This window comes from Mytilus californianus, unplaced genomic scaffold, assembly GCF_021869535.1.
Source record: "Mytilus californianus isolate M0D057914Y unplaced genomic scaffold, xbMytCali1.0.p SCAF_12, whole genome shotgun sequence".
Classification (NCBI taxonomy): domain Eukaryota; kingdom Metazoa; phylum Mollusca; class Bivalvia; order Mytilida; family Mytilidae; genus Mytilus; species Mytilus californianus.
In genome coordinates, this window is record NW_026262604.1 from 9,953,100 (window position 1) to 9,962,966 (window position 9,867).

Sequence of the window (9,867 nt, forward strand, 5' to 3'; positions counted from 1 at the left end):
GAATAGTTGTTTCATTGGCAATCATACTTCATCTCCTTATTTTCTATATCAATCTGAAACTGAATAAAGTTTAAGCTGTCGGCTATGAAGTTTATCGAGTATATTTTGGCAGGATTTTCACCAATGTACATCCCTTTTTGTTGGTACTCAACAACTGCGATATTAGCAAGTCCCTTCCGCCGTTTTTCTTTTGCTTCATCTTACTCTCCATAAATAACATTGTGGCACAGGAAACAGTTACCTTGTACAGATATATACGAGTACTACACCCTGTACATTTTGGAGGCTATGAAACAAATCCTTGTTTTTAAACATCAAAACTACCGTATTACATATGAGTTAAAGTCTTTAATTTATATATAAAAATCGTCGGTTGACGTGAGAAACCATAAGGGTTCTGGTTACAACATATGAGAAATAATTATATTGTTAATTAAATTCGAATTATTTTCATTTTGAAGGAAAAGTCACATATTTTGTTTTTAAAATATTAGAAACAGAAACGGACAGCGCAATTTAGGTCGTTTGAAACCATGAGTCAAGTCACTAAAATCTAATAATAGATTTATTAGATTAAAGAGACCTGGTCTGTTCGATAGATTATATGTTGTGGTACAATATAAAAATAAGGAGATGAGGTTTGATTGCCAATAAGACATCTATCCACCAAAGTTCAAATAAAGTAGATGTATTCAATTACAAGAAAGCATACGGCCTTCAATAATGAGGAAAACACACATACCGTATAGACCGCTATCAAAGACCCCGACATGAAAAATATGAAGCATTTCTATTGAGAAAACTAACTTATTTATTACAAAAATAATTTACGAAAAACAAATATGATAGACATGAACCAAAGACAACCACTAAAAGGCTCCTGACTTGGGACCAGCACATGAGGATTGTGGCGTTGTTTAAAAAATTTTGCTGGCGCTCAACCCTAACCATAACTTGGGACACAGGTGAAACAGTACAACATAAGAACAAACTATAAATATCACTTTGCAATTTCCTCGGAGAAATGCATTTTGATTTATATTTAATACTTAATCGGTTGTTTTTCTGTTTGTACACTGTTTGACGCTGAATCCAATGGAAATAGTGTCAAATGATAGGTGTTTTTCGTTTGTAACCCTATAACTATTCTCTACCAGTGTTAGTATTCAGTATAATTACTTTTCTGAATTTGTCTTCCTTACATGACTTGTCTTCCTAAGATATGAAAAATCATATTTTTTGAACGACGAGGATGATGATAATGATGTTGAAGAGGAGGAGGAGGAAGAGGATATCCTATGCATTTTTTTGGAAATATCAGCATTTTCATTTGAAAAAAAAACCCTCTTAATTCAAATATTACTGATCAATGATTAATGTTTCGTTTTGCAAAAAAAAGAAAGTACAGATGTATCATGAACTTTATAGATAATTAACAACTTTCAATACATTCAACTAATTTCTCTTTATAGCATCAGACAATTTTTTAATTTAATGTTTTTCACAAATGTATCCCAATTTCACCGAACATGGAGCGTCATTCCATTTGCAAGACCCGCTTTGAAAATGAACACAGTCTTCACCATTTCTCAAATTATCCGGCTGGCTAGGACTCCAGTCAGTAAATGTAACTGATGTATTGTCAGACACCCAAATAAAACGAGATTATCGCATTGAATCATGTGCTCCAATTCAAACATTTGAGCCTAAAATGCCAAAAAAACTAAGTTGAAATACCATGCACTAATGTTCGATGACGGGATATAACTGATAAAAACTGATTTTTTTTCTTGGAATTTGTAATCGACTGATTGGTTATTAGTTGCGTTACATTAATCAACAATCATACTTTTATATTCGATATTGTATGCCTTATTTCTTTCCTTTCATAATTTTACTTAAAGTCGACTATGTACAAACTGTTCAATTCTTTCTATTTCGTATTGTCAGTAGTGTATCCAACAATGACAAGTTCTTGTTTTTAGAGTTACGTTCAAAGAAAGACGTGACCTCGCCAAGTTTTCAATATAGCTTTAAGAAGCGATGTAAAAGGAGTATTGCCACCAAAAGCCTTAAATTGGCCACTAAAAATCTTTGGTATAACAGATCTAAAAAATAGAAAACAACACGTTTAATAATTTCATGCGTCCGAAGCGCTTTTTTGGATTTACCTTCATCAGGAACGCTCAAAGCCAAACATTTGAAATCCGAAGGATGTATAAGTACCGAAACAGTTGAAGATAAAATATGAAAATGTAGATAAACAAACACTTTTGTTGTCTGCTGTTCGTTCAAACCAAGTATGATATTTAACAAGTATTTTAGCCACATAGTCTGTTTTATATGCATTTGTATGGACTACTTCCTTTCGAAAATCATTGGCCACACCCTTTGACCAACATAAAATTGTTATAAAAAGATGTATATGGGTTAGATACAAATTCTAACAAACATTATAGTGGTCCTTGTATGGCGTTTGTCGATTAAAGCAAATATTAAAATAGAGGCAAAAAAATTGTCAAAATTGCTTTACATCATAAATGTTCTAGTGCGATAGAGCTTGTTCAATTTGTATTTGTTAGATATTTTTACATATTTTGTGGTCATTCTTTATTCATTTTACTAAAGATAATTTTTACGGAATTTTTGGGCCAACATGGTCCCCCAGTTAACATGTTAAGCTACTCCTTTGCTGATACGGTTTTTAAAAATCTTTCCATGAAATTTATAATAGAAATACTTATTTTTAAGTTTGATAGAGGATTGCTGCTCACAAGGAAGCTATTAAACCAAGAGTTCCAAATGGTGAAGTTGAAGTCATCCCTTCGTAAATTTTACGGACGCCATCACGAGTTGGTTGACCGTTATGGAATAACCGTTTCACAGATGATATCGGATATGTTCCTTATCTCGTAACTACAATACCCTTCCCTTTTCACGAATGTGACTTACCGAATTAGACTATTTACCGGATTTGTAATAACATAAGCAACTCGACGGGTACCACATGTGGAGCAGGATCTGCTTACCCTTCCGGAGCACCTGAGATCACCCCCAGTTTTTGGTGGGGTTCGTGTTGCTTAGTCTTTAGTTTTCTATGTTGTGTCATCTGTACTATTATTTGTCTGTTTGTCTTTTTATTTTTGGCCATGACGTTGTCAGTTTGTTTTCGATCTATGAGTTTGACTGTCCCTCTGGTATCTTTCGTCCCTCTTTTAATTATTCCATGGTATGCGAATTTTCAATACTTAAGATATTATTTGGAAGTTTTTTTTATTAATGTTACAGAAACAATAACAGTGTTATAGAAATACAAAATTACTAATTTCGTGGAGGTGGATGTTTCCATAAGGGACAGATAGTCCACATGTAGTGGTACTAACACAGTGCTGTTAACATAGTGATACAAACAACTATGTCTTCCTTGCGAGTGACACGTTTACGAGATAATCTTCATCAGGTACGTTCGTGGTCATGGTTCACGTGGTCGTGGAAGCATAGATATTAAACATTTGAATGTACTGTACAAACACGACTAGAAAATAAGACTGTCAAAACAATAAAATGTCAACTATAGCGAGAGGGGTTATCAATATCACAAATACGTTTACGCATTCATTCGCGTGAAATTTACATTATGTGCACAAACAAAATTAATATGAAAAGACAAATAGAAGTTATTACATGTATTATAACAAACATAACATGAAACTGTTTGTAAGTATGATAATGATGATTTATGATAAACCTACCACTGACAAAAGATTTCAAAAACCAATTCTCAACAGCATCCTCAATTTTTACAAGAAATCCTCCTTTCAGTTGACAGTCTATCTAATATAAAGTGGATGAGGCATAAATACATTATATTTTTACATTATTTAACACAAAATAACATCTTTTCGGCTGCCTTGTAGCAGCAACTTTTTACCCTTCAGGGGCACATCAGTTTAACCTAAGTGATTGGTGGATTCGACATGTTCGTTTTCAATCTTTGAATTTCTCCGTAATTGTTCGTATTTTATTCAATTCTATTTTAAACATGGTGTTGTCTGTTTTGTTAGATTTATAAAAATGAGCCTGAAGATACAAAACAGACCTTCAAACTCAAAAGTTGAAGTGAAACTGACAATCCCATGGGAAAAATTGAAAAACGACGACAAACATTGTCATTTCGGGGCCTTTCATAACCTACTGTGCGGGATTAGTTTTGCTCATTGTTGAAAGCCGCATGGTAACCTATAGTTTTTAACCTCACAACAGTATCTGTGATATCCTTTATATCATATTTGATTGGATAGATGCATTCAATGAATTATTTAGTGAGATAACATCACCTTTATATACTAGGTTCTTTTTAAGTTTCTGTGTGAAGCCTGCTTCATTTGAATAAAGGAACAAGTCGGCTAATAGAGGAGCAGAGTTGGTTCCTAAAACAAAATGCCGATTGTTTGTGAAAAAAATATCCCAAATGTAACAAATATGTAGAAAAAAAATCCAATCATTTCGATAATGTCAGTTAACATCTCATATATCCTAGTGAACTTTATATCACGTATAGCTTTTAGAATAGAGGGTCTGCATCATATATCGATATTTGCATCGATATTGACACCGATAGATTTCAAAATAATATGATTTCAACTGTTCATTTGTCAACTTCTGATTTCTCAGCGGTAACTTAACTTCTCATTCATCGTATAGTGTTTACATATCTCAGTTAATACATTAAGCTCGTGCATGTTCAAACTTTATAAATTTCATAACCAGGGGGAAAAACACCTTCAACAGAATTATGAAGAATAACGACTGAAATCGACCCTTCGTAGGTTTTTCTATCACCATAAAACATATTTGATCGTTACTAGCGACATATTTACGCGGTCTCCGGTTTTTAGATGCAATTACTGTCGTTTTGGTCGATTATTATATCGTTTATGTCTTATATCCGATTTTGACATTTTTAAAAGGGGGGTTCCAACCAAGGATAATGAGGGGGCTCCAAATTATTGCACGAGGATAAAAGCTTATGTGAAGGGTTACTGCCAGTCATCCAACGTCAAAACCGTTGCACTACGAAAAGAGTATACGCAAGTTAATGTAGTCCCAACAAAAAAGATAGATCTAAATATCTAAAAGGAAACACAATTGAGCATGTATGTGTAGACCCATGATAGACTATGGTACAGATCTGTGGTGATGTGACATGAAGGCACATATGCTAGGCAATGGTACATATAAAATATTGTATGGCCTGTAAGCACCTATGAAAGGCTATGGTGCAGATCTGTGGTGGTTTGACCTGTAGACACCCATGATAGACTATGTTACAGATCTATGGTAGTGTGACCTGTAGGCACTTAAGAAAGACTATAGAACAGATAGATATCAATGTGAACTGCAGGCATCTATGATAGTCTACGGTACACATAAAACGTTGTATGACCTGCATTCACCTATAGACTATGGTACAGATAAAACGCTGTGGGACCTGAAGGCACCTATGATATGATTTGGTGCAGATATATGGTAATGTGACCAGCAGGCACCTATAATAGGCTCTGATACAAATAAATAGCAGTGTGACCTACAGGCACCTATGATAGGCTATGTTGCAAATAAAAAGATGTATGACCTACAGGCACCCATGATAGCCTATAGTGCAGATCTGTAGTGAAGTGACCAACAGGCACCTATGATAGACTATGGTGCAGATCTATGGTGATGTAACCTGCAGGCACCTATAATAGAATAAGATACAGATAAATAGCAGTGTGACCTGCAGGCACCCATAATAGGCTATAGTGCAGATCTATGGTGGTGTGACCTGCAGGCACCTATTATAGTCTATGGTACAGATAAATAAGCAATGTGACCTGCAGGCACCCATGATAGACTATAGTGCAGATCTATAGTGATGTGACCTGCAGACATCTACGATGGGCTATGGTACAGATAAAAAGCTGTGAGAACTGCAGGCACCCATGATAGGCTTTGATCTATGGTGATGTGACCTGCATGCATTTATGATAGGCTATGGTACTGATAAATAGCAGTGTGACCTGCAGGCTCTTATGATAGGCTTTGGTGTAGATCATAAGTGAAAGAACCTACAAGCACCTATACTAACTGCGAGTACTCTCAGATCTGTACTTAGTGGGTTTTTTTATTATTCGCATGTACAAGTACCCATCCACGTCCACTTTGTGTTTTATTAGTCTAGATGTATTTCTATTTGTATCCATTTGAGTTAAGCCTTTTTCAACTGATTTTTATATTTTGTTCTTATGTTCTACTGTTACACCACGGTCCCAGGTTAGGGGAGGGTTGGCGCCTTCAAACTAGTTTAACCCCGCCACATTCTGTATGTGCCTGTCCCAAGTCAGGAACCGGTAATTCAGTGGTTGTCATTTGTTGCTGTGTTACGCTGACTATGCGGTATGGGCTTTGTTCATTGTTAAAGGCCGTAAGGGGACATATAGTTAATTTCTGTGTCATTGGGTCTATTGTGGAGAGTTGTCTCATTGGCAATCATATCACATCTTCCTTTTATATGTATGGTGCAAATCTACAACGATGTGTCCTGCAGGCACCTACCATACAGATATATAAATGAAAGTATGACCTGCAGGCACCCTTAATAGCATTTGGTGCAGATCTATGGAGATGTGACCTGCAGGCACATATTATAGGCTATATTACAGATAATTAGCAGTGTTACCTGCAAACTCAAATGATAGGCTTTTTAACAGATCTTAAGTGATGTGATCTGCAGGCACCCATGGTACAGATAAATTTTGGTCAGACTGTGTGACCTGCAGGCACATTTGATACAGATAAATTATGGTGTGACCTGCAGGCACCTATAATATTGTATATGATAATACGCGTAGGTATATGCAGCACTACTTTTTTATAAGTGGTGACTGGCAGTAACCGTTCACATAAGCTTTTATCCTCGTGTCAAATTATTGTGCGTGAAAAACGGGAAACGAAGTCGGTCGGGACACGTGAAATTACAACCGTTATTATTACGATGATAAGCAGGATACGGGAAATTGATAAAACAATCAGCGGGATTCGGGATCAGACCCCCCCCCCCCTTTTTTTCCATAAGACTCCCATTATTGTTTTAGGTTCATGCACCGTATCTGTCACAAATGAGTTGTGTCCGAAAACTTGTGAGAGAAAAAAAAACAAATTCCATACATATGGTTTACTAGTCAAAATAATGACAGAGGAACTCTTTGACTAACTATTAATTATTTACTGAACTATAACTGATGAGAAGCAATCGTTTTGGTCAAAAGAACAATAGCTTAATTCTTTGTGATCCAGAATGTGATGACAGGAAGGTCCAACTTCAGGTGACATTCCTTTATATTTCTTTTGATATTAAAGCTCATATAGATCTCCTATTGCCCCATCTCCTTAATTCAATCAGTGATGCACATATTATCATGATCAATATCTAGAACTAAACTTTTAAACATTTCTTGGAAAAAGATTGGTTTAATAATGTGTATTTATCGGGATTTAAAAGCAAGGAACGTCCCCTGAAAGAAAAAAAGAAAGAAAGAAAGAAAAAAAGAAAGAAAGAAAGAAAGAAGAGAGAGAGAGAGAGAGAGAGAGAGAGAGAGAGAGAGAGAGAGAGAGAGAGAGAGAGAGAGAGAGAGAGAGAGAAAGAAAGAAAGAAAGAAAGAACATCGGATAACTAAAAAGAAAGCATGTAAAATATAGAATGATGGCGTGTTCATCTGTCAAGTATATTGAAAAATAATTGTCATAGTAAATATAACTCAAATCGATCGTATGATAGGTATGGGGATGTGTGTGTGTAAATATGGGTCGCCTGACACCTTATCTCTAGGTCGTATAAGAAAATTATTCAAGTTAAGACACATTAAAAATGTCATACTTAATTTGACTCTTAGATAACATCTTGAACCATTGAAATATATTCTCAACCATGAGTTTTGCGATTAATCATTTAAGGAAACAACTATAAATATTATCAGTGTTTTCATTGGTTTCATTATATGGAAAGTGGTATATAATATTAAGAAAACCTTCGCGGAAAACCTGCAAAACTAAAGACATCAAACCAGTATCCCCTATCATCGTCATTAATTCCTCGTGTCCAACAGACAAACAGAAGATGGTCATGACTCACATGAATAAAACATTGAAGTCTATTCTTTAAAAAATAAATAAGTTGTCATTTTTCTATCGTTCAGTGCATTGGTAAAGACATGAGGGGGTGAAACGGGGGTCCTCGGTTCCCACTTCCCTATCTGTAACTCCCACTTCCTTTCCCCTTACTTCCAATTCCCTCCCTCAACTCTCACTACCCTCTCCCTTACTTCCAGACTAAAATCGGTTCACTGCAAGTTTAAGACGGCCCCTAGCAAAATGATTTGGATATACTACCAAAAATCTGGCCCGGTTAAAAAAGAACATACTGGAAAGCAGTACATATTCAAAACTAAATAGTTCCTACGCAAAGGTGTAAATATCAAACTATGTAGAATTTATATTTAGTAGTTAAGATATCAAATGAAAGGTTAAGACTTTTAGACCTTTTCAATAATTGTCTACACCTACAGTTGACAACGACTACGACAGGTAAGATGTAAGTGGTCGTCTCAAAGTAGTAATGGTTGTATATAATGGTTACCCGTAACTGAATTGAAAGGATTTTTTTGTTGCCTATATGTATTTACTACAACGATATTTTTGTTGTTGTTGTAAACCATTTACTGATTTAAATTCTTTAATTATATTTTTGAATTGAGTATGAATGAGGGTCTTGATGGGGTTTACAGAATAGACATAAATGGACCAATACTACAGAATCATGGGGCAAAAAAAGAAAGAATAGAGAAAAATAGGGAAAAAAATAAAGAAAAGAGAACAATGGGCAAAATAATAGAAATAGAAAATGGTTTAAAAAGTAAGAGAATACAGAATAGGGACCCCATCCAGACCCCCACGAATGAATGAAAGGGAAATCTTTAATATTCTATGCAATATTTTTAGAAGATGAGATTAAAGCTACTTTAAACTAGGAAAATAAAAGTAGTAAATATTTAAACAGACAATTGTTTTATGTCTATTGACATGGGCGGCACATTTCTATACAAAGTCCGTTATTTTTGGCCTCAAGATTCCTTCGTACTTAGCAGTTTTTTTTTTAATTCACTCATACTATGTTCAATTTAAATCTGTATTTAGTGACAAGTTGTACAGAACATTTAGATAAAGCGAATGTCTTATTTCATATTTTGGTTATATTTTGTTTTTAATTCCAAAAGCACATAACAGACCTTGACAATAATGGGAAAAGGCAGACACGGGTTATGGACACGGCACGAATAAAGCATAAAATCACACAATGCACAATGCAACACATAAAACAGACATTAAGAGTTACCGCGTGACCTTCAATACTGTCTGGTAATCATTACCAAGCAGCGAGATCTGATCGGCCCCGTCAAAAAAAAAGAGATCAAATCCAATGCCGCAGCATAATATTGTAAAATAAAAATTCTTCCGAGAAAAGAATATACCATTGACCAACATATTCCGGGCTTGGAACCGTTGCATAACATATTCGGCGGGGGTTTTACTTAATTGGATCCAACAGCTCCCCCTATGTTTGGTCAGAGGTGAAATGAAAAAGTCAATTTGGAAGCATAGTGAAACTAGATAAGAGTAGAAAACCGAAGCATAGATCAACAAAAGGGACAATCAAGAAACAAAAACAAATCCGTGGACAAGAGAAAAGGGCAATTTTCTCATAGAAAACCAAAGTTATATGAGTAAAAACTGACACCCTTAAACGCAAGTGCTACGACAGGCTATGCA